Source organism: Crotalus tigris, unplaced genomic scaffold (genome assembly GCF_016545835.1).
Source record: "Crotalus tigris isolate CLP2741 ecotype Arizona unplaced genomic scaffold, ASM1654583v1 scf7180000017568.12009008, whole genome shotgun sequence".
NCBI classification, from domain to species: domain Eukaryota; kingdom Metazoa; phylum Chordata; class Lepidosauria; order Squamata; family Viperidae; genus Crotalus; species Crotalus tigris.
The window spans coordinates 7,018,952-7,041,131 of NW_024096478.1; the positions used below are offsets into that span (position 1 = coordinate 7,018,952).

Below are 22,180 nucleotides of genomic sequence, written 5' to 3' on the forward strand. Positions count from 1 at the left end.
GAGCCCCAGTATGGGAGAGCTGGACTGTGCAGCTCCAGGAATCTGCCATTTTGACCATAAAAGGGCAGGCATTTCTCAGCTCCTCCAGGGAGGATGGGAAAGGAAAAGGCAGAGCTATTTATAGTCTTTGTAGGGGTCTGGGCTTGAACTCAGGGTTAATCAGCCTGTGACTGTGGGACCTGATTGGGATCTTGCTTTGTTTTCTCATAAGCATTTGATCGGAAACCAGAAACCTTGGAATAGAGCAGGAGACTGATAAACAGTGCTCTCTAACCCTATTTCCTTTGACTTCTGAACTCCTGAGTTTCTAGGATAGCTTTGCAGGACATTGTTACCCTTGAATGTTAGCACATCAGTGCAGAATACACTGTGCGTATTAAATCAGGCCCCATAGGCAAGTTATTCTTACATGACATTTAGTGTTCAAATTGGTTGCTATTTTCTTCTAAACTCTTCTTTACTCGTTTGACCCGTGACTTTGGAACATTTGTAAACACAATAAGATTTTCTCTGGAAAAAGAAATATTAATTAATAAAACCTGTTGTGATTGGCCTATGGGCTCTAACTTTTGATACACCCTGTGCGTAGACTCAATAGCCTGAAGCTAGAAGCACCTGTTCCAAGGAACAAATTGGAGGACGTAAGCTTTTGCGAGCTGCAGCAAAATTTATCAGATGCATAGAGTGGCTAGACCAGGGGTCTTCATACTTGGCCCTTTTATGACTTGTGGACTTCAACTCCCAGAATTCCTCATCCAGGCATGCCAGCTGAGGAATTCTGGGAGTTGAAGTCCACAAGTCATAAAAGGGCCAAGTATGAAGACCCCTGGGCTAGAATAAAGTAGGATTCAAATTGGAATGAGGCAGGATGGGGGCAATTGAGACAAAGCCAGGTTCAGATGCAGATTATATGCCTGAAAGGCACATGCATGTAAAATTCAACATGTATGATTATATGCAACATTTCAAACTATGAGTCCAATTCTTTCCTAATTATTATTTCTGAGTGCATAAGCTTGCATGCCTTTATTACTCTTGGTGGAAGTTTTGTTGCTGTTTTTGTTGTTGTTGTTGTTGCTCATGTATATCTGCCCATATATATATATAAAAAAAATTGGAAGCAACCTCAGGTTACTATGACAAATTGCTAAATGTGAGAATGAAGCTTGTATAGTACCCCAGACAGAATAAGACAGAATTCTGTCTTCAGCTGAAATACTAGAAATTACTCTGGAATTTAGAAGGAGACTTTATTTCTTGCACTTAAAGCTCAGCTGATATACAACAGGGCTATAGAAAATGTGAGCACCAGCAAGCCTAATCTAGGGTTCTGACAAAACCTGACCCTATTAGCCCTTTGGAAGTGAGAAACATAATGCTAGTGTGCTTAACCATGGCTTACTAAATAAAACTTACTTGAGTGGGATTAAGACACACCAAGCCAATCATAGCATGGACCTTTTCTCCGAACCTTAAATCCTAACTTTCCTTTCAGCAAGGACTAGTAGCTCAGGAGTATGCCTCCTTGTACCACTTCTGATTTTCCCAGTCAACCACATTGTGTTCACACTAGGTTTTCCACCGTGTCCTTTTTTTGTTTTTTGTCCTCTTTATTTGGCCTTAGACCCTTGTCCTGGCCTACTGTACTCTGCCTCCTCTTCCTTCTGTACCTTAGTTGAGCTGCCAATCTTGGAACTTGATAAACTAGTCTCATTTTTGAGTCACAACAATGTGTAAAAACCTCAAGATTTATTCAGCAGAGAAGTGGGGGAGGCTATGACAACATGAGGCAAATAGATTGTTCTTGTTGGATATTGTGAGCTTCTTACTCAGCCTTAATTTTCTAGGTCAGGAGTAATCAACCTTGGTTCTTTTATGACTCGTGGACTTCAACTCCCAGAATTCCTGACTCAGGAATTCTGGGAGTTGAAGTCCACAAGTCATAAAAGAGCCAAGGTTGACTACCCCTGTTCTAGGTCTTAATCACTTTCTTGGAAGAAATAGAATTTAACCACTGGGTCACTGGAACTGGGCTGAACTTCCTTTGCACTAATCTTTGGGAATAACGGTTGCAATTCTTGTAGAAATTGAACTTATAGAAGGCTAGGTGAATGGAGGAGGCAATGGCAAATGCAAGTCACCTCCTTCTCCTGGATCTCTGATTTGGGGGAAGAAGGAAATTAAGCAGAGAGAAAAATCAAACAATATGCAGTTGCAAGTTTCCAGAACTTTATATGCAGTGGTGGGATTCAAATATGTGAACAACCGGTTCTCTGTGTGGATGTCACTTCCAGAAGTCCATTCTGGGCCTGGGCAACAAAAAAATTAGCTACTGGTTCTGCCAAACTGATGCAAACTGGCTGAGTCCCACTAAAAAATAGTCATATTAATAGTATTTCATTAGTTTAATGCTATTTAAATGTAAACTTTTATATTACATTTAGCTTTGTCCTAGCTGTGCATAGTTAATTTTCCTGACTTCAACTGGTGTTTGGAATGGGACCTATGATATACCATTGAGAAACAGAGTGTGTCCCTCACTAGTGGACAACTCATATCTTTTATGTATCCTTAACCTATCTCTGAATACCTTTTTATGGTCTATTCCGTTATTCTCTCCCTAAAGGACAAGCAACATGCAGATTTACTTGAGTATCAATATTCCTAATATTCCAGTGCTGCTTCTCCCAGTCTTTGCCATCTTTCATGACAAACAGATCACCTGACTTATTTGCTACAGTAAAAAAAAAAAAAAAGCAGTCTGCGTATTATAAATGAACAGAGAGACATCACTCACATGAGCTCCCAGGCTACCTCTGAGGGGTTTCAGTGAGTGTATTTAGAAAGTTGTCACTATTTCACTAAGTGTCTTCATTCGTTCAAAAAGAGGACTGAAATTCATTGATCTTCTCTAAAGTTGTCCTGATGAAAGTGTTGGGACTACATCTCCCATAGCTTTCAGGTTACAGCTTCAACCTAAGCTGATGTTTTAGGTTTGAGAGAAGTGACAGAGGCCACCCAGAACCATGTTCTCTCTTCCCATGACGGCTTACAGCAATTTGTGATGTTCACAAGGCAGACACAATGTTTTACTCAAAAATGGAAAAATGAGCGCCCATCTTTCCCACAGAATGTGGCGATAACTGTAGGCTTATTTACAAACTGTCTTGAAAGTCCTTAATAATTTTCCCATCCAGCATCAGAACTGGAATGACTTCCCGAGGGATGCTTCTGTTCCAAGTACTGTAGGATGCCCGGCCACACTCCATTCTAAGGGAATGTGGGGACAATTCACCCATGACTTCAACTTCCCAAGGGCAACCAGCTGAGAACTTGATTTGGACCTGGGATCAAAGGAGTGTTTATTTTTCCATAGAGCCTTGTGGGTCACATTCATGGCTAGCTTTGAGGGAGAGACAGGACAGAATCAAACAGGAACTGTATCTGAGCCGTATTCTGCTGAACCTAGAACAACCTTATAATATTAGCTGCTTTCTATTCAAAGAGTTTTGAAAGAAACAAAAAAAGACACTCCATTGGGGTCTTTTAAATTCCATAGGTCTCACTGCTACTTATGCTCTTGGCTACCCTGTATAGTTTTTTTCTTTTTCTTTTTTCATTGGTGACTTGGACCAGCAAGACCTTATTTTGGTTTCATGGTTTACATTATACATTTCTGTTTAATGGAACTTTTGTTTTATTTTGACAGAATTTCCACACTTCAGGTGATTTAATAGGTATAGCATCTGCATGTAAGGGGCAAAAGCAAGGAAAACATGTTAGTTCTATGTTCAATCACTTGTGTCCATTAGAAAACCACCCAGAGTTGCTTGTAGTATCAGATAGTTAGCACAGTTTGGTGTACCAGTTAAGGAGCCAGGCTAGAAACCTGGAAACTGTGAGTTCTGATCCTGCCTTAGGCATGAAAGCAACTTTGGGCCAATCGCTGTCTTTCTCAGCCCAAAATCACCTCACAGGGTTATTGTTGCAGGGAAAATAGGAGGGGAAGGAATATTATGTAGGTTCAGCCCCTTGAGTTATTTATAAAAATAATAAAGATGGATACAAACAATAAAACAAAAGTAAAAAAATATATAAATTTAACAGACAAATAAATTGATAAATAAAATGACTATTGGATGACACCAAAGAAATACAGAAAATTCTAAATCTTTGGGGCTATCTAGTGTTCACCCAGATTTTTCAAGCCTTTGTTAGTTTGTTTATTGGATTTATACTCTCCCATAATCAATAGACGGTCAGCAACTTATAATGAATACAGTGGAATAACCATTTAAACAATAATTTAGAGCGTCAGTGTTAAGTGCCGTAACTAAATAAGAGTGAAATAGTAAGAGTGGTGCAAGAATTTCAATGAATCACTTTTCAGATGAACTAATTTTAGTTAGCCTGATCATGAAAATGCTTTCTGAATTAGTCATTTTTAATAGTTTTCTAAAGGTCAAGAGGGAGGGAGGGAACAAGCCAATTGGACCGGTTCCAAAGCAAAGGGGCTGCTAAAGAGAAATACAGCATTCCCTATCTCCTGGATGATTGAATTACTCTCAGATATTTTCCACAAAATCTGATAAATTGGGCTGATACATTTGGGAGAAGCCAAGACTCAAAGGGGATTATGGTTCAATATCAGCATTTTAAATCATGCTTGGAAATTTATCAATAGCCAGTCCAGAGCCTGCAGCATGGAGGTTACATGTTCCAAATGTTGGGAACCTGGTAACTATCTGATCCATTACAATCTGGATCAGCTGTAGTTTCCAAGCATTCTTCAAATGTAGTCCCATGTAAAGCAATAATCTAATCAAGCAGTGAATAGTGCCATGAACTACTTTAGCTAGGTCTTCTTGCGCCAGGTAGAGTTGAAAATGGTGCACCCGCTAAAGTTGGGCAAATGTTCTTTTAGTCATGTTCTTCACCTGCTGTTCAAACAGGAGCAGATGGACCACCCGATTGTGAACATGCTCTTTCAAGGACAGTGCCTGTCCATCCAAAGAGAATCCTAGCATCAGCAGAGAACCCCCTTATGTAAACAATACTTCTGCCTTATTAGGGTTAAGTGATCATCTATTCTCTTCCATCCAGACATTTCCGTCCTCCAGGATGTTGACAGCAACTCCCTTGTGGGATGGGGCGATGAAATAAACTTGGGCATCATCAGCATTTTGATGATGCCACACCCCAAAGTTTTGGATGACTTTATCCAATGGCTTCATATAGCTACCTCTGCCAGTTGCACATTGTGGCAGTAACATCATTTAACTGTCAGAGCATCAAAGGAGTAGATCAATTCCTTCTTGCTAAAGTAGCACTTTTTCTTTGAAAAGCAGTTCTTTCTTGGGGTGGGTGGGTGTTAGAATTATGCATTAAGAAGCCATTCTGAGGTGGGGGGGGACAGAAACCAACATTGCCAGAAAACAAACGGTGACTCACAGTGTCCCTGGATTCAATTTTATCAGCAAATCTTTTGCACAGATTCTATTGGTAATATTTTGTACAGGACCAAAAGCACCAGTTACTGGAGGAGAGAGAAGGAGAGGGAGAGGGAGCAAGTCTAATAGCTCATTCAATATTGTGTTTCACAGCACAATCACACATTTACAAGTATTGAGTTTGAGCAGGCTTATTTCCAAATACGTGAACATAGTCTGCCAATTCATATAAATTGAACATGGACCAGGTAGTTGTCCAGTAACCAAAGTGTTTGTAGACTTTACTTCATTGTGTGTTACCGTGCAGGATTTTGGGTTTTTATCTATAGTTTGCACTAAGGTATTAGTGTTTATTATGTTACTATATTGAAATATCTATGTATCAGTTACTATCCCGTTACAAATAAATATTTTACATTGGGAGGCAATATGTGTCGGAGTGGTAGGTACTAGAGCAGTGTTTCTCAACCTTGACAATTTTAAGGCATGTGGACTTCAACTCCCAGAATTCCACAGCCAGCAATGCTGGCTGTGGAATTCTGGGAGTTGAAGTCCACATGCCTTAAAATTGTCAAGGTTGAGAAACACTGTACTAGAGAAAGCAGTAGAGAGATATTTCTTCCTTGCTTGCTCAGTACATTTCCAGTGGGGATGGGGCACCTGCTTCATTTAAGTAGACTTGATGGTCTTCTGTACTAATCCGATACAGTGATTGATTTTTTTAGAGGACTAGAAATTCTAGCCTTCAAAAGTACTTGAAATAAGTAGCCCCTTCTCTAGTTTTGACCTCAATCCAGGGATTTCTTATGTGAAACTGAGGAGGGTGACCAATTACACAACGTACATGTAAAAAAATCTTCTCTCATAACTTCCCAAGGATAAAGGCAATCTACTGTCAAGCTCGACTTCAGCTGACTTCATCCATGCAGTCTTGACACCATTTTAGAATTGCCCTTTAATGTGATGTTGTTTTTTAAATAATAATAATAATAATAATCCAATGTTGTCAATAGTCCTAGAAGTCCCAGGTTGGCTGTATTAATATCAGGATTGTCTAGTTGGCAATATACAGAATAAGTAAAGAAATGGTGACTGATATATGGCATCCTTCCTGGCAGGGTAGTTCTTTTCTGATTCCTGGTGATTGATAGTTCTTTTCTCTGTTTCTTATAGGAAGGGCTCTGACATGTGGATGAGAAGCAGCAGCTTTGTGGGGAAGAGTGGAGAGTCAGCCTTCAAAGGAACAGAAACCGAGGAGCAGAAAACAATCTCAGTTTACCTGCGCACAGGGGGGTTGTGACCGGTGTTTTCTCAAAACACTGCTTTCGTTGTCATTTTTACTTTATATCTTTTAATATGCCCTGAAGCCAGTGGTGGGATTCAGCCAGTTCGCACCACTTTGGCAAAACCGGTAGCTAATTTTTTGTTGCCCAGGTCCATAATGGACCTCCAGAAGCGGCATCCACACAGAGAAACGGTTGTTTACAGATTTGAATCCCACCACTGCCTGAAGCCAAGATTTCATTGTTCATAGGCTAGCTGTTGAGATGCAATAGGTAATGCTGAGCTCGTTTCTGGATATTAGTTTTATTTTTGCTTGGTTTTTTGTATGCTGCTCATATGAACACCAGCAAATCTCTCCACACATTCATGTTGAACTCATATTTAATATATAGATATACATATTCAGCACAGTCCATTCATCTTATATGAGCAGATTCATGGTATAATAATTCTTTGAGCATGGACTGGGTATAATAAATATCCTGCTGAGCTCAAACTAAAAAACTGAACCATATCTCAGAGGTGAGGTGGGATGGGGGAATTGCTGTAGTTATTTCCTCGTTTATAAGCTTCTTTTTTCCCTAGGCATACATTCCTAGCAGAAGATTTCTAAATAGAATCATCTGACTATAGTCTGAGGTGAGCTTTCTTCTGCTTGGTTTCATCCAGATGTGATAGGACTGCAATTTCCAAAATGTCCAGGAACATCCTGGACTCTTTGGCCCAAATCAACTGAAGGATCCAAGTTTAGAAGATGGCTTAAGCCAAGTGGTGGCGAACCTATGGCACGCATGCCAGAGGTGGCATTTGGAGCCCTCTCTGTAGGCATGCGCATCATGCCCTGGAGATGGCAATAGTCCTCTTCAACCAGCCGCCCGCTAACTTGCTGGGGTCCCACGTGGCCAGATGCATCCCAGCACCCATGTGCTTGCTGGCCTTTGTGTGTGGGGGCCGATGGTGTCAGGCAGCAGCTGCCCCGGCCCCTGCCTCGCCTTGCCCTTTGACATGGCACCCCCGCCCTGCCTCGCCTCACCCTGCAGAACCAGCCTCCTGCCCATCGCCCCACCCGCCACAGACTCCTGGATCTTTCCCAACCCTGCCCGGCCCCCACAGGCGTCCCTCCCCAGGAGCAACATCGAGCTGGCCATGCCCACCCTGGCCACGCCCACCCATCTGCTATGACCACTGTAGCCACACCCACCTGGCAGCCACGCCCACCCAGCATCCGGCAATACATAAGTGGGTTTTGGGTTGAAGTTTGGGCACTCAGTCTCTAAAAGGTTCTCCATCACTGGCTTAAGCCTTCAGCCAAACAGAAATTTTTCTCTGGTCCACAGTAATTTTCACACAAGGCTTTCTCCCTCATACCTCATTGAGTCCCATCTATGTCCACATCCACCTGATATGATATTTATATGAGTCAACCAACTTAATTATCTAAGGCTCTTTTTAGATCAGCCACCTGTCTGGCTACAGCAGATGATGCTCCTAAAAATCACCATCCACACAACTGAACTGCATCAGTATCAGAACAAACCATTCCATTGTCCTAAATTTGTCTAACACCATGTTTCTCAACCTCAACAACCTTAAGATGTGGACTTCAACTCCCAGAATTCCTCAGCCTGCTTTAAAGCAACCTTTCCCTGCTGGCAGTTTCCAAGTGTCCTGTGACTCCAACTGCCATAACTCCGAGCCTACAACCAGGCTTCTTAGGTATTTGCAATCCTAATACATCCAAAAGATCCCTGACTGAGGAAGGCTGCCATAACCAATTATGGGAATTAAATTTGGAATAATCTGAACCTTTCCGAGATCTCTATTACATACCATGCAATGTCTCTCTGTCCCTAGTCAATGGCCTGGTTTACACAGAGAATTAAGACATAACAGCATGACATATGAACCTTATATTTTAGCCATGCACGTGGACTCTGACTTGTTCAACGATACTGAAACCCAGGCTTACATGTTTTATATATGGATGTAGCCCATCGCTTTTTCTGTCATAGAAATTAAAGTTCCTAGAGCTCAAAGAGGAAAGGAAGTGATACTGAGTCATTTCAATTCTATAGTGTAACACTATAGCCATAGCCCCAAACACAGCTCAGTGTGATCACTTGGTCTGTTAAATGATCATATATCTTCTTAGCCAAATACCAATTTAGAAACATTGTGGTTTAGGAGGGTTTATTTAAAAAAAAAAAAAGTTGCAGCAAGGAAAACAATTATAGATGCCACCATCAATAACAAATAACTCTTGAACCCTGCTCTTCATTTTTCTTTTCTACATTTGCAGATTCCTCTCCTCTGGAAACGATTTGATGTTTCATTTTCCTTTGACTCATTGCAGCTCATTCCTAAATTTGGCTATTATTTTACATTCATCAACCCAAATTTATTCTCGGCTGAATATAATGCATTTGGCAAGCTTCCTGAAACAGAGACCTTACCCATTTGAGGTTTTGATATATATAATTTTCAAATGGTTTACCAGTCTTGAATGTCAATCTGTCCAATCTAACTATGGATTTAGAACTTAGAAAGGCTCAGTTGTAGCAAAAGTACAGGCTTATGAACGCAGAGCTACTGAGGATTTGATTGTTGAAAATATGAGAAAAGTGCATCAGCATATGCAGGAGTGCATATTACAATAAGAAATTAGAGTATCTGGAAAGTTTCTTAGTCTCAGCAGGGGTTCTAATGCAAAGCCTATTGCTGCTTGCATCTTAACCAGCACTGCCTTTCAGTGTCTGGAAAATGCTATAAAAATCTTTTTGCCATTTTTTTCCATATTTCCTCATTTTGTGTAACAAGTGTGATGGCTGGAAAGAAAAAGAAGAACCAAATTTCTTGTGTCTTTTTGGAGGGTCACTGTGTCTCTGCTTGGTTAGCTTCGTAGGTTACATGTGCTATAGTTGGTTCCCATCTCTCCCTCCATCTTCATGGCATAATCCTCACCTCTCGCTGTGTCGATGGAGGAAGCTGGTGAGGATGCTGTGATCCAAGAGCTTCCAAGGACCAAGGCTAGAGCAGAGAGAAAGGAGAGGCTGCCTAACAGCAAGAATGGAGCTGCAGCCCCTGGAGCTGCCATCTGCTTCTTGTCAAGTTGTTGTGAAGTGCTTGTTCCTGATGACGGAGGTTGCTGGACAGCAGGGTGAGGATGCGGTTATGACAGATGCTCTGTTTACCATACTTCAAGCTCTTGTCAGGCTAACACAGGATGTTAGCTTTTCCCTGGAAAAAAGTGTTGCTTGATCTTATGTTCACCTCTTCATTTAGTGCATGAAGTCAAAATCTCCCTTTCTGGGTCGATCTGTACATAGGAAAGCCAGAGAAACTTAAATGAATTCCCAGGTCATGGCTTATTTTATAGTCTCTCTCAGTTGGTCTTTTACTCAAAAGATGAAAAGATTGTAACATTAATTCCTTCAGTACGTCCTGGGTCTGACCTCTATCTGGAATTACATCTATCCCTTGCTTCCAAACACAATTGTATCACTGGAACAGGCATGAACATATAAGTCAGGGGATAGCTAAACTACAGTTTTGTTTATATGGCTATGGATTTCAGCTTTTAAGCAGACAAACATCAAGCTGATTATCTCACATCTGACTTATTTCAACATAGCCAAGCAAAGCTAATCTAACATTCCCATAGTGGCTGAAATGTTTGTTCAAGCACACTGTTCGATCAGCCACCACATTTACTCTGAGTGCGGCTTCAATTTGCATCCACTTTATGAGAGCCAGGAAGGGTCTAGGTAGAAAATGCATATATAATTTTATCATACAACAACAGCAATGCCTTTGAAATAACAACAACAAATATTCAGAAACACCAACAAAGCTGACACTGAAAAGAAAAGAAGCCTACATGCTTGTTACCCCTTGGCAGAATTTCTACTGCTCTCAATTTCAGTGTTGAGAAATATTCACAAGATCAAAACTAATCTGTTTATTCTGAGCATCAACAACACCAGGCTAAACATCCTGTTATTGTTGGGTACATGCTCATAAAATGGAACTGTTGTAAAGCAAGAGATTCAGAGAACTTTCCCAACTATTTTCTGCCTTCCATATAACTTGAATCTCTTCAACTATATTTATTTATTGTATTTTTTTTTTAAAAAAATAAGGAAACAATTGTAGCCACCATTAAAGGTTTAGGCTTAGCAAACTTTCTCAAGATCATCCAGTCAGGGTTTTCTGGCTACAGGAAGATCTGAACGTGGGTCTTCTTGAACTAAATTAGATATGCTAATCATTATGACACCATGCTGTTATTTTTAAAGTGAGACATCTTTTTGCAAATGCATCTGAAAGGTGCCTTGGTACCTATACAGATACGGCCTTGTCCAAGAAGCATTTTCCATACTGCTAATTTTGTCATCTAACTTCCTACAAGGAAAATCCTGCAAAAATGTCCAGTCATTGTATTAAAACCATATTTCTTACAGCAAAGGCCCCATAAAACTCTCTACTTTAACTTTGATTTTTTTTAATCAGTGCATGTGATTGGTACTTGCTATGAATAACAGGTCTGAAGAATCCCTTTGCAAAGCTCAGGGCTTCCTGGGCAGATGCTCAGGAACTCTCAGTAAGCAACTTGATTCGGGAGTGCGGGGGAAAGTAGTAAGAACAAAAAAAGTACTAGAAAATTTAAAAACTGTAGGTTGCTCCAAATCCTGTATTCTTCTTCTCGGTGACTGCCTAACCTCTCTGCGACAGCTCATGTGAGAGAAAACTGCTTCCAAGATGGACGCTTTGATGACTTCAATGTCTCCCAGCCTAAGGTGCAGTGCTGCATCTCTGGTCAGTTGTGAGTCTGAGATGAAGCACTGTAGCTCAGGAAGGGAGAAACAAGGCCACGGAAAGAAAAGGACCAGCCCTGCTCTCCTCTCCCATGTTTTCAAGTCAAGCACCCAGAGGTAAGAACCCGGGGCAGGTATGATCCAGGAGGTAACAACACTTCCACAGGGTTGAGGAACAGCGTGGAGAAAATGACAGATTGCAGCAGCGAATGCTACAAACACCGAAGCCCATTCTGTCTGGCCAGGCATCATGGGGGAATATGGTGCAAGGCAACTGGCCTTCTGGTTTGAGAAGAAGTGAAGTTCACAACAGCATATAGTTAAAAAAAAAAAAAAAAAAAAAAGCAGATGACCCAAATGGACTCCTCTTCTGACCAGGGGCGAGGAGGGTTTCTCAAATCATTCATATTTTGAAAAAAGGAATCACAGCCCAGGAAGCATCGGACTCTTCTAGTTCTACCAAATCATCTTCTGACTGCTGCCACCCAGTGGAAATAGACATTGAAGGAACCACTACTACGCAGCAGCAGAAGGGAAGGAGCAAATTAAAGAGAATCCCACCCAGATCAGAGCCCAAACTCACTATGTCCTCGGGGTCCAGTTTTCCCAGGAATCCCTTAGAAGATAAGAAGGGGATTCCTGGAAATACTGTTCTTGGGGTCATGGCTCGGCAACTGATACAATTGCTCACTTTTATCACACCAGAGGGAGCCATAAAAAGAGGCAGAGGGTCAATGGGAATAGAAAAACAAGCTCCCTGAAAATCCATTGAGATATATATCCATTTTCATTTTATTAGTTTCCAAGGACCTAACAAACCCAATCAAAAATTGTAAAGGGATTCTCTCAAACCCATAACTTCTTTTGGGGATGACGGCCACAGGATCTGAATGAAGTACTAAGAGTATTTAGTACTCTGAAGAGTAATAGATGGCAAAACATCTACTGATTTCATTTCATTTACATTTTAATTGGAACTAAAATTGCCATTTAAATCACATTTTATTTTAAGGTGCTGAATTTGCTTGCTCTCCTATTTTTAATATTTTCATCTTCTTTCACTTTAAGCAGTACAGTGTGGTAACTGAGGAGGCAATGGCTGTTGTTTTTGAAAGCTACAGGTCATCTGGGTTCAACCTATGTACCTCTGGCCTAAATTAAGAAACTTGGCTTCTTAAGAAATCAGAGCTAGAGAAAGGCCTTTCTTAGCAGGTGCCACTCACATTTTGTTTAGATTGTACCGTTCCTCTACCAACACAAATAAGCTAGCACAGATAAGGGAACCAAAGAGGAATAGCATGGTTGTGGAATCCTTGTGTTTTCTGAGCTTGGTTGTTTGCTTGTGGACATTTTGTTACCTGACTAGAAAAAAAATCATTGGTGCTGGATCACCAATGCACTGATGATGTTACAGAGTCAGATAATGAAATGTCTTCAAGCAAACATTCAAGTTCAGAGAGTACACCAAGGACTCCACAGTTCAGCCATGAGCTGCATGTATTCTCTTCTATTGGTAATATAGCAGATATGTCATTGGTATGTACTCTCTCCTGGCTTTCTGAAATGCTCGAAGACCCGGCTCTGGAGTTTTGCTTGGGGCCCACAAAGCAGCACAAAACCATGGGGTTGCTTAGTGCCTTGAAACCCCTCCCCTGCCTTTTTGACTGTGAATTTTAATTGTTTTATTTTTGTTTTTAACTGCCTATTTATATATAGCTTTTTTATTTTTATTCTTACTTGTATATTACCCAGGGTCACTCTATGAGGGAAATGGGCCCCAATAATATCATAGTTCTTCACCTGGAGGAGAAATGGATCATTTCACACATCTGTACATTCATATATTGGTGTCCCAATCTAGCTCAATAAATGAAAGATGCTTCTTTTTGGGATTGCAAGGAATGGTATGAAACTGTCTTCTTGGTGTTTTACAGTATGTCTATGGTTGAACCATATTGTTGAAATTCCTCCTCTCGTTCTCAACAGTCATTGCAGAATGGATAACAGGCAGTACTTAATCCCTTCTGTGAAGATTTCTGTGTCAATAAAGCTTAAAACTTGTTTTTTTTGAAACATTACGATTATGAGTAAACTTGCTTTACAATTATTCATCTGAACTGAATAGATATGGAAAAAATAAAATGTTGCACATTTTGGCCTTGCCATGAAACAAACGAACAAAAAAATGTGCTGGCATGCGTGTAGTTGTGCACTAGATGTATCCAAACGGTCCTGATGACTTGTACAAAAGAGAGAAGCGGATAAGAACAGCGACTCTCTGCTGACAAGGCAATCCAGACCACTGATTCAGCATCATCAGCCACGTGTGGAGCATTCAGGAGGATTATAAAGCTCATTTGAAGGGAAACATCCTGATCTTTGTGAACCGGTCAATGGGTATCAATCCTCTGCATATGAGTCAGATGAGCATCTGAGTGAAACTGATTGGTCTAATACAGTGTTTCTCAACCTTGACAATTTTAAGGCATGTGGACTTCAACTCCCAGAATTCCACAGCCAGCATTGCTGGCTGTGGAATTCTGGGAGTTGAAGTCCACATGCCTTAAAATTGTCAAGGTTGAGAAACACTGGTCTAATAACAAACCTAACTTCATAATGACCTTAAATAGATATCATAGTGAGTTCTTGATTGAGAAATAAATATTGTACATTTCACAGTGCCAGGATTCTCAAAGATAGCTGATTTTAGGTTTTTGTTTTTTTTTTAAAAAAAAAAGATACTAATTTTATGCAGGGTTTGGTTGCACAAGTCAGCCTGTATCCACACAGTTTATATATAAGGACACAGAGGGATGGTGCACAGGTGCTACTGACCACACTAGATTGCCTCCATTTCACACGTTCTTTCTCCTCCGCGCTGTTTCATGAATCCTGGCTCCATCCAATGTACAACTAAAAAGCAGCTAGACAAAATTAAGACCCTGGATTGCAAGTTACTGACTGCAAGTTCCTTTAAAAACAAGTCTGGATAAATTGGGAAGACAAATATTAGAACTATCATTTTAGGCGATAGTTCTCACTAATGGTAGTCAGACAACCCCAAACCAGAAACAAGCCCACTATTTTTCAGCTTAGTGCGTTGTGAAAATCCAATGCATGTGGCAAGCATAGGTTTCAGTGTTTCAGACAATAACAAAATACCGTAAGTGCGCATGTTGTACAGAAGCAGAAATTGTGCACCGCCCAGAGTTGCCTTTGGTGAGCTAGATAGCTGTATGAATTTGATAAACATAAATTGCTTACAAATGATAATTATTTTGGTTGGAGATCTCTTACATCCGTAGATCAGGTGACTCTTAAGTAAATGTACAGACAAGACACCTACATTTGCCTAGTCAATGTAAGAGGAGTGAAAAAAAGAACATATCCAATTGAAAACTGGTACTGGAACAATGGATTAGAAACCTCTAGAACAGTTTAGCATTATTCCATTCTCAAAGCCTAGCCTACCTTTCCTTCAGCCAAAAGTGGACAAATGTGATCTGACCAGCATAATACAGAATGGTACTATCCAGTGGTGGGATTCAGCTGGTTTGCACCACTTCGGCAGAACCGGTAGCTAATTTTTTGTTGCCCAGGCCCTGAATGGACTTCTGGAAGCAGCATCCACAGAGAGAACAGGTTGCTCACATATTTGAATCCCTCCACTGGTACTATCACTTCCCATGACTTTGAGGCTTTACTACAGCTATTGATTAAGACTCAGATTTCATTTATAACAATAAGTCACAGCAGTTACATTCCTTTACCCTGCTAATTAAAATGTAAGCCGTTTCAGCAGGTGTGAATCCAATCAGTACATATGCCTGACACTACCATAATCTCTTTAGATGGTGACAGCAACATGCTACAAATCTGTATCGGTTAGAAAAATAATAATCAATCCAGGAAAATTTTCAAGAACACTGGAGAGGGGCCACAGGCGAATTGATGATAAAAGTCAGAACAGTGGGCTGGAGAGCAGGGGAACAGGAAAGAGAAAGAACAGTGAAGGGAACAGAGTTTTGTTTTCTGGGGGGAGAAAGAAAAGACAGGAGAGGGAGGTAAGGAAAGAAATACATATTCGGGTGCAGACATTCATCGTAGGTATAATCTATGTAGGTAACTGGGTGGGATTCTCGTCTCATATATTTATTTTTGTTAACTAGAAATCCCTGAAGGGATTCTGCAGAGGCACCCTGGAAACAGCAGAGGGCGCTGCTGACTTGCGCTGGTCAGATTTGTGGGCACCTTATATTGGTCGAAATCTGCAGTCAACGCGCGCTTCAGGAAGGGGCAGGAGAAATATCAGAGGCACTTCCCGAACGCTATTATTATTTCAAAATAATAATACGTTGCCTTTGTACTTCCTCTGCGTGCGGTACGAAAGGCGGCTTCGCTGCTGCTCCCTTTGATCACGAGGGAGAGGCGGCCCTCCCTCCTCGATACGGGAGTCGTCAGCTTAGGCAACGCGTGGCGTGGATTGTAGTTGCATTATGTATAATTTGTGAACGGAATTTCCCAGCCCCAGAGCAGCCCAACTCCGCCCCGCTAGTCAGCCGCGAGTTCGTCAGCCGCACCGCGACGTTTTGCAAGGCGTTGTTGCTTCAGAGCGCAACAGAGTCTCTCGGCCCCTGCCTCATCCCAGCGCCCGCCCTTGAAATCCCTCGTAGCGTTTGTGGTTCTGGGCTTTTGTGAGATGTGAATTAGAGAGGGGGAAAAATCCGCTCCAAAGTACCCCACCTCCCGCCATCAATAGGTTGTTTTGCCATTTTGCAAAAGTGGATATGCTGCCTCTCCTAATCCCTGCCTGTTTCAAAGCAACTTGGCTTTGCCAGAAGAGAACTGGACATGTACAGGTAGTCCTTGACTTGCAACAATTCACTTAGTGACCGTTCAAAGTTCAACTGGTCCATATTTATGATGGTTGCTGTGTCCCAAGGTCATGTGATCATGTTTTGTGACTTTCTGAGAGGCCAAGTCAATGGGAAAGCCAGATTCATGTAACAATCGAGTTATGAACTTGTCAACTGCAGCAATTCACAACAACTGAAGCAAGAAAGGTCATAAAAAGGGGCAAAATTCACTTAACAAATGTCTCAACAACAGAAATTTTGGGCTCCATTGTGGTTGTAACTCGAGGACTACTTGTATTTAATACGGAGGCAACTCATAGACTTCAAACGAGCTCTCAGTCTCCCTGGAGACTTCGGCCCTTCCCATTTGACCATATTCAAGGCACCACCTTACAACATCTGGACTTTTCCAGATGATTTTTCTGCAGCACCCATAGTTGCCAGCAAGGCTAGCTACTCCTGTGTCTCGATCTCTCATTTGATCGTGAGCAAACAGAGCTGGCGCTGTGTCACTCACTCCCCAGAAACAATTGAGTTTTAGAGCCAATACTGGTTAAGCTGGTTCCTGAGGCTATCTGAACCAGCCCACAGACTCCAGAGTTTTGTAAGGGAGCAAAGAACAAAAAAACGTTCCAACCCTTCAGCATTTTATGTATCTATTTTAAACCGGAGGGAAGCAGGGATAATTTTTTTTTCAATAATTTTATTAATGAAGCTGAAGTAATGTAGTAGGAAGAGATATGCGTGCTTGCCTATCACCTAGCAGTATGCTTGTTTGTAATTTCCTAGAACTATACTCCCCTAAATAAATAGTTGGCATTACTTATAAATAATGAATAATAATAACCGAATAATTGGGATTATTAGAAGCTCTCCGGTTTCACCATGGGCTCAGTTTCCTGGTTTCCTGATAATACTGTCAACCACCTATCTTCCAGAGAGAGACCTTAACCTGGAGTCGTCCACTTTCTCCCCAACCTGGTAATCAGACATGGGCCCACAACCTAGTTGCCTTATTGGCCAACAGAAGGAGGAAAGATTACTAAAACAGAATAAAGGTATAGATAAAATAAAACTTTGTTAAATAAAAAAAGAATGTAAAAAATTATCTTTGAAATTTAGTCAAAGAGTGGAAGAAATTAAAATAGAATACTGCTAAAAATCACAGAGAACATCTTAAAGGAATCCCTCATAGGCTGCTATAAAGATCCTGGCAGATCACAGGATGAAATTATTATAAACAGGGAGATTCTGCTGCACAGAGATTCTAAAGTGCATCAGACATACAATAACCAATCTTGCATATATTAAATAAAGATCAGATTTGTTTTTTGTTTTTTTTTTAAAAAAGCTTAACCAGCCCACAGAAAGTAATGAAAGACCTTGGCATAATGCTAAGTAGGCATTTTTCCTGTGTTTGTCTAACTGTAGACATTGTAGGAGGAGAGCTATGTGAGTAGTAAAAAGACTAATAATCACAATAATCCAGAGGATTCTGGAAGCACCTTTTCTGACTAACCAATTGCATTAAAAGGCAAGAGCTTTCACGAACCATTGCAACAGTATCTAAGTGATAGTTCCTTTGAATCAGAAATTCCTTTTTGATTCAGCCTTTCCTGTAACTTCCTGTTTGGTGTTCTGGAAATTCCAATCTTAAATCTGAGGCTGAAGTGAGATAGTCTCAGTTTTCCCAGCCTAGCTAACGTTTTGCTTTCCTCCTTTCCACCAGTGATCACTCCCAGTTGAAGAATACAAAAGCTTTTTCCTCTAGACAGGGAAGGGTTGAACTTCCCTTTCTGACTAATCAGCAACACATCCCACTTAAGAAGATCCTTCTGTAGGAAGACAGCACCGCCCCCCCAGAAGGAAATAGTTTGGGGGATATTAAAAAAAAGCAGAATATATTTCCCCAAAGGAATAATAGAAAATCTTAGGCAGAACCCCCCCACACCCCAAGTCTCTCTGCCCCAAGCAGAAACCAGCTCTATAGAAATGCAGATTTGATAATCCTATTCAGAAAGACTGAGGCCCCGTTCATGAGCAAATATTAACAGGCAGAAGCTTATTCAAGACAAAATATTTTGAAATCCCTTGCAGCAAAACTGATAGCTAACAATAGCAGAGTGATAGGATTAGAACCAACAAGCCCTCACCCCAAAAAAATCCAACACACATAGCCATCAGCCACAGCCCCAGGGAAGCAGACATGACCTTTAGGACATAATAGGATTAACCCACCACTATCACAATACCAAAAGGGCACACTGAACCTCAGGTCAAAGTTCATGCCACAGGAACAAGAATAACTCCAAACACAAAAGCCCAAGAAGGTATAAAAACTCACCACACCCAGCTCCATGTAGTCAGCCACCCCAGAAACATTCTGCTGTCACTGAAGTTTCTGGCAACTAAATAAACAAGAGCTTTCTTTCTAGAGCAGTCTCCATTTTGTTTATTCCTGGCTTGAACTGGACTCTGATGAAGATTTTTATTTCAACACTTCTTTGAGATAGAGTTGTAGGTTAGGCATGCCTGCATTTGGAGCTAACACTCTGGAATCCTACAAAGACAGATTGGTTTCATGACAGCATTCAGACTCCAAGCAAGTCCTGGTCCACAACAGATTTTATTTTATTTTCGGGGGGTGGGGTGGGGGGACTCTTGGGGCCATATAGCTCTCTGCGGAAAAAAAAGCAGCAGCTCTTTTTTCAGATCAACATCCAGCACTTATACTACTTGTAACATAAAGAAACTTCTCATCTCTTCTCTTCTCTTTGTGTACTAGGAAAAGAAAATTAAGTCATCTCCATCTATTATCTAAACCTTTTAGAAACATCATTATCCCTCTTGAAATTGAAGATCAAAATGTGATTGTCCATCAATTTTGGCCCTTCCAAATGCCTTCGCTCCCTTTTGTGCTTCTATGTGCCAGCACACTGCAGGTGTCCTCATCTCCCCTTTCATGAGCTGGCTAGCACTCCCTCCAGCTGGACAATGTAAAAATGATAAAAAACAGCTTTCCAATACTCTGAATCTCTTTTCTATTCTTCCTTTACCATAGTTTTGCCATGAGATAAACACAAGTGGGGACAAGGGAAAGTCAAATATTCAAAGTTAGTAACATGGTTGTTAAATGAATAGGGCTTCCCCATTCACTTTACTTGTCAGAAGGTCACAAAAGGTGATCCCATGATTCCAGGACACTGCAAACATTATGTATTTATAAGTCGGTTGCCAGGCATCTGAATTTTGATCGCATGACTACGGGGAATGCTACAATGGTAAGTGTGAAAATCAATCAGCTTTTTCAGTGCAGTTGTAACTTCAGTCACTCTAAATGACTGTCACACTAAATATAAGTCGAGGACCATTTGTATATGGAAAGGCCTTTGATCAGGGGAAAATAACTGTTGCCCCAGGACAGGGGTAGGCAACCTTGGCTCTTTTATGATTCATGGACTTCAACTCCCAGAATTCCTGAGCCAGCATGGCTGGCTTAGGAATTCTGGGAGTTGAAGTCCATGAGTCATAAAAGAGCCAAGGTTGCCTACCCCTGCCCCAGGACAACTGCTTAGAATGGCGTTTCTCAGCCTTGAAAATTTTAAGATTGGTAACCCTGGTAATTTTAAGAATTTCCTAGCCAGCATGGGAACTAAAGTTCTCCACATCTTAAAAGTTGCAAAGGTTGAGAAACACTGGCCTAGAGAGCACTACATATCCTGGCATATGAACTGCGTTAAGCCACAATGTGGTTGATTTTGCATGTATATGAACCCAGTTTCCTCTCAGAGAAACTCCCTTTGCAATGGCACTTCAGGGAGTGATCAACTGGATTAGTGCCATCTATGGTAGTCTTCTGTTGGTGGAATTCTGTAGCAGCTCCACAAATCCATACAGCAATAAGTCTGAGCCAAACCACTCCCATATTTTATTCTGCTTTGACTGGACCAGAGTTACAGTGAGGGAGTAAGTGGCAGCATTCTTATTTTACTCATGTATATTATTTATTAAATTTATGTGCCACCCTTCTAAGCTGGAGAAGCAACCAATATCTTACTGGCAACCACTCACTGCCCACCTCAGGAGTATGTACCTGTACATGGCTTCCATTGTAGTCATATTTTTTTCATTTGACTGCCCCCTTACCTTCCCCCTCCCTCCATAGACCTATGGCTGTGGCCCTAAAGGCTCTCAGATTCAATCCTTGATGTCTCCAGTCAGATCTTTACATCTGAAGACTTATTGCCAAACACTATTGATTGTGATGAACTTTCAGCAATATGACGACTTTCAATATACCGGCCTTTTGGCTTTGCCAGCTGGGAAATTTGAATTATACTTCCAACATACCGGGAGGGCAGTAGATTGGCAGAGCTGATTAGCAAAGCTGATCTAGATGGACTAATAGTCTCATCAAAAAACAGTTTCCTATGTACTTGGCTTAGATGTTACTGGATCATACTTGTTTTTAAAGATTTTCATTGTTATTCTCCTACTAGACCGTTGACCCCTAATACTATACTGCCATGCTACCCAATGACAATTTATATCCTTTAGTTTCTAAAAATGTACATGTCTCAGCTGATGGCAGCACTTCTCTGACTTTGTCTGGGTTTGGAAGCTACATAGGATCAGTCAGGCCTGGCTGATAGGATTCCTCCAGGGAATAGTAAAGCTGTAGACTAAGACATTTTAGCAGAATACACAGACCAGCTACCTTGGGAACACTGCCAAGACAATGCCATGAATGTGTTCAGAAAGTCACTAGAATTGAATTAAACTACACCTTTCAAAAAGAAATGGAGTTGTACATCTGAAGCCCCCACCTTTCCAACCGAATGATCTCCAGATAAGTTAGATTGCCATCCCTATTAGTCTACCACCACTGTTTTGACATGATGGAAATGGTGGCTCATCCCTTCTAGGAAGGCACAAGCTTAAGAAACATTCAGCATCCAGAGAGTTAATAGAGACTGCAACAATTGGTGACTCAACTTTATACAGTGCAGGTGGGACACACCCTGGTGAGGTATCTGCCCAGAGGATGCATTCAAAGTGCCGCTAGTTAAAAGAACAAACCTAGGCAAGCCTGAGAGAGGGAAGGGCCGGTTCCACCTTATCCCCTCCAATTAGCTTCCAGCATTTTCCCAGTTCCTATCCTGAACTGATGTGTTTTCATGAAATTATGGGCCCTCATATATTCTACCTAGCTATAATTGAGAGAAATGCACATTCCCTGATCCACAAAGAACAATTATTTTCTTTTCCTTGGAATCCACGCTGCTCCAAGTGTGTTCCCTGAATATGAATCCCAGTGCTGAAACCTGAAGTGGAACTGGGCTCAGACAAAGTGATGAGTCTTGTTTCCATCAGCAACAATCCGGCAGGTACAGTAGATTACCTGACATGAGACTTGATACAGACAGTTCCCCGTTCTTCAGAAACTGTCACCAACATTCACAGGGATGTAGAGGCTCTGCTTGCATCATGTTGGAAAATAAACAAAGCTAAGGAAGAATGGCTTTGATCTTTGTTTTGTTCTTCTGGTGTTTCAGAAGGGGATTATATTGGATTCTCCCTCCAAAGTGAGACGGTAAGGGGACAGGAGCCTAAAGATGACAGTCTTAAAGGTGCTTTCATTAAAATTAACTTACCGTAGTTTCCAATTAGCTGCTTATAATTAATCAGTGTGGTTTGCTTCCTGGTGTGGCTGAATGTGATTTTCTATGAACCATTTATGAAGAGTTTCTTCAGATCTATTTCAGCAAATATGAAC

General features: G+C 41.1%; 2 long non-coding RNA genes across 2 annotated transcripts in view; one reads left to right on the forward strand and one right to left on the reverse strand.

The window, feature by feature from the left end:
• Window positions 1–13,621, forward strand: part of LOC120312220 — a 30,008-nt gene extending 16,387 nt beyond the window's left edge. The window contains exons 2-3 of the long non-coding RNA XR_005557823.1: window positions 6,624–7,373; window positions 9,034–13,621. This is a non-coding gene — a long non-coding RNA (uncharacterized LOC120312220). The remainder of the gene's footprint in view (window positions 1–6,623; window positions 7,374–9,033) is intronic.
• Window positions 8,908–16,840, reverse strand: LOC120312232. The gene is made up of 2 exons (XR_005557830.1): window positions 15,903–16,840; window positions 8,908–10,050 (listed from the first exon to the last, which is right to left on the reverse strand). It is a non-coding gene; the product is annotated as an uncharacterized LOC120312232 (long non-coding RNA).
• Between the last annotated feature and the right edge of the window lie 5,340 nt (window positions 16,841–22,180).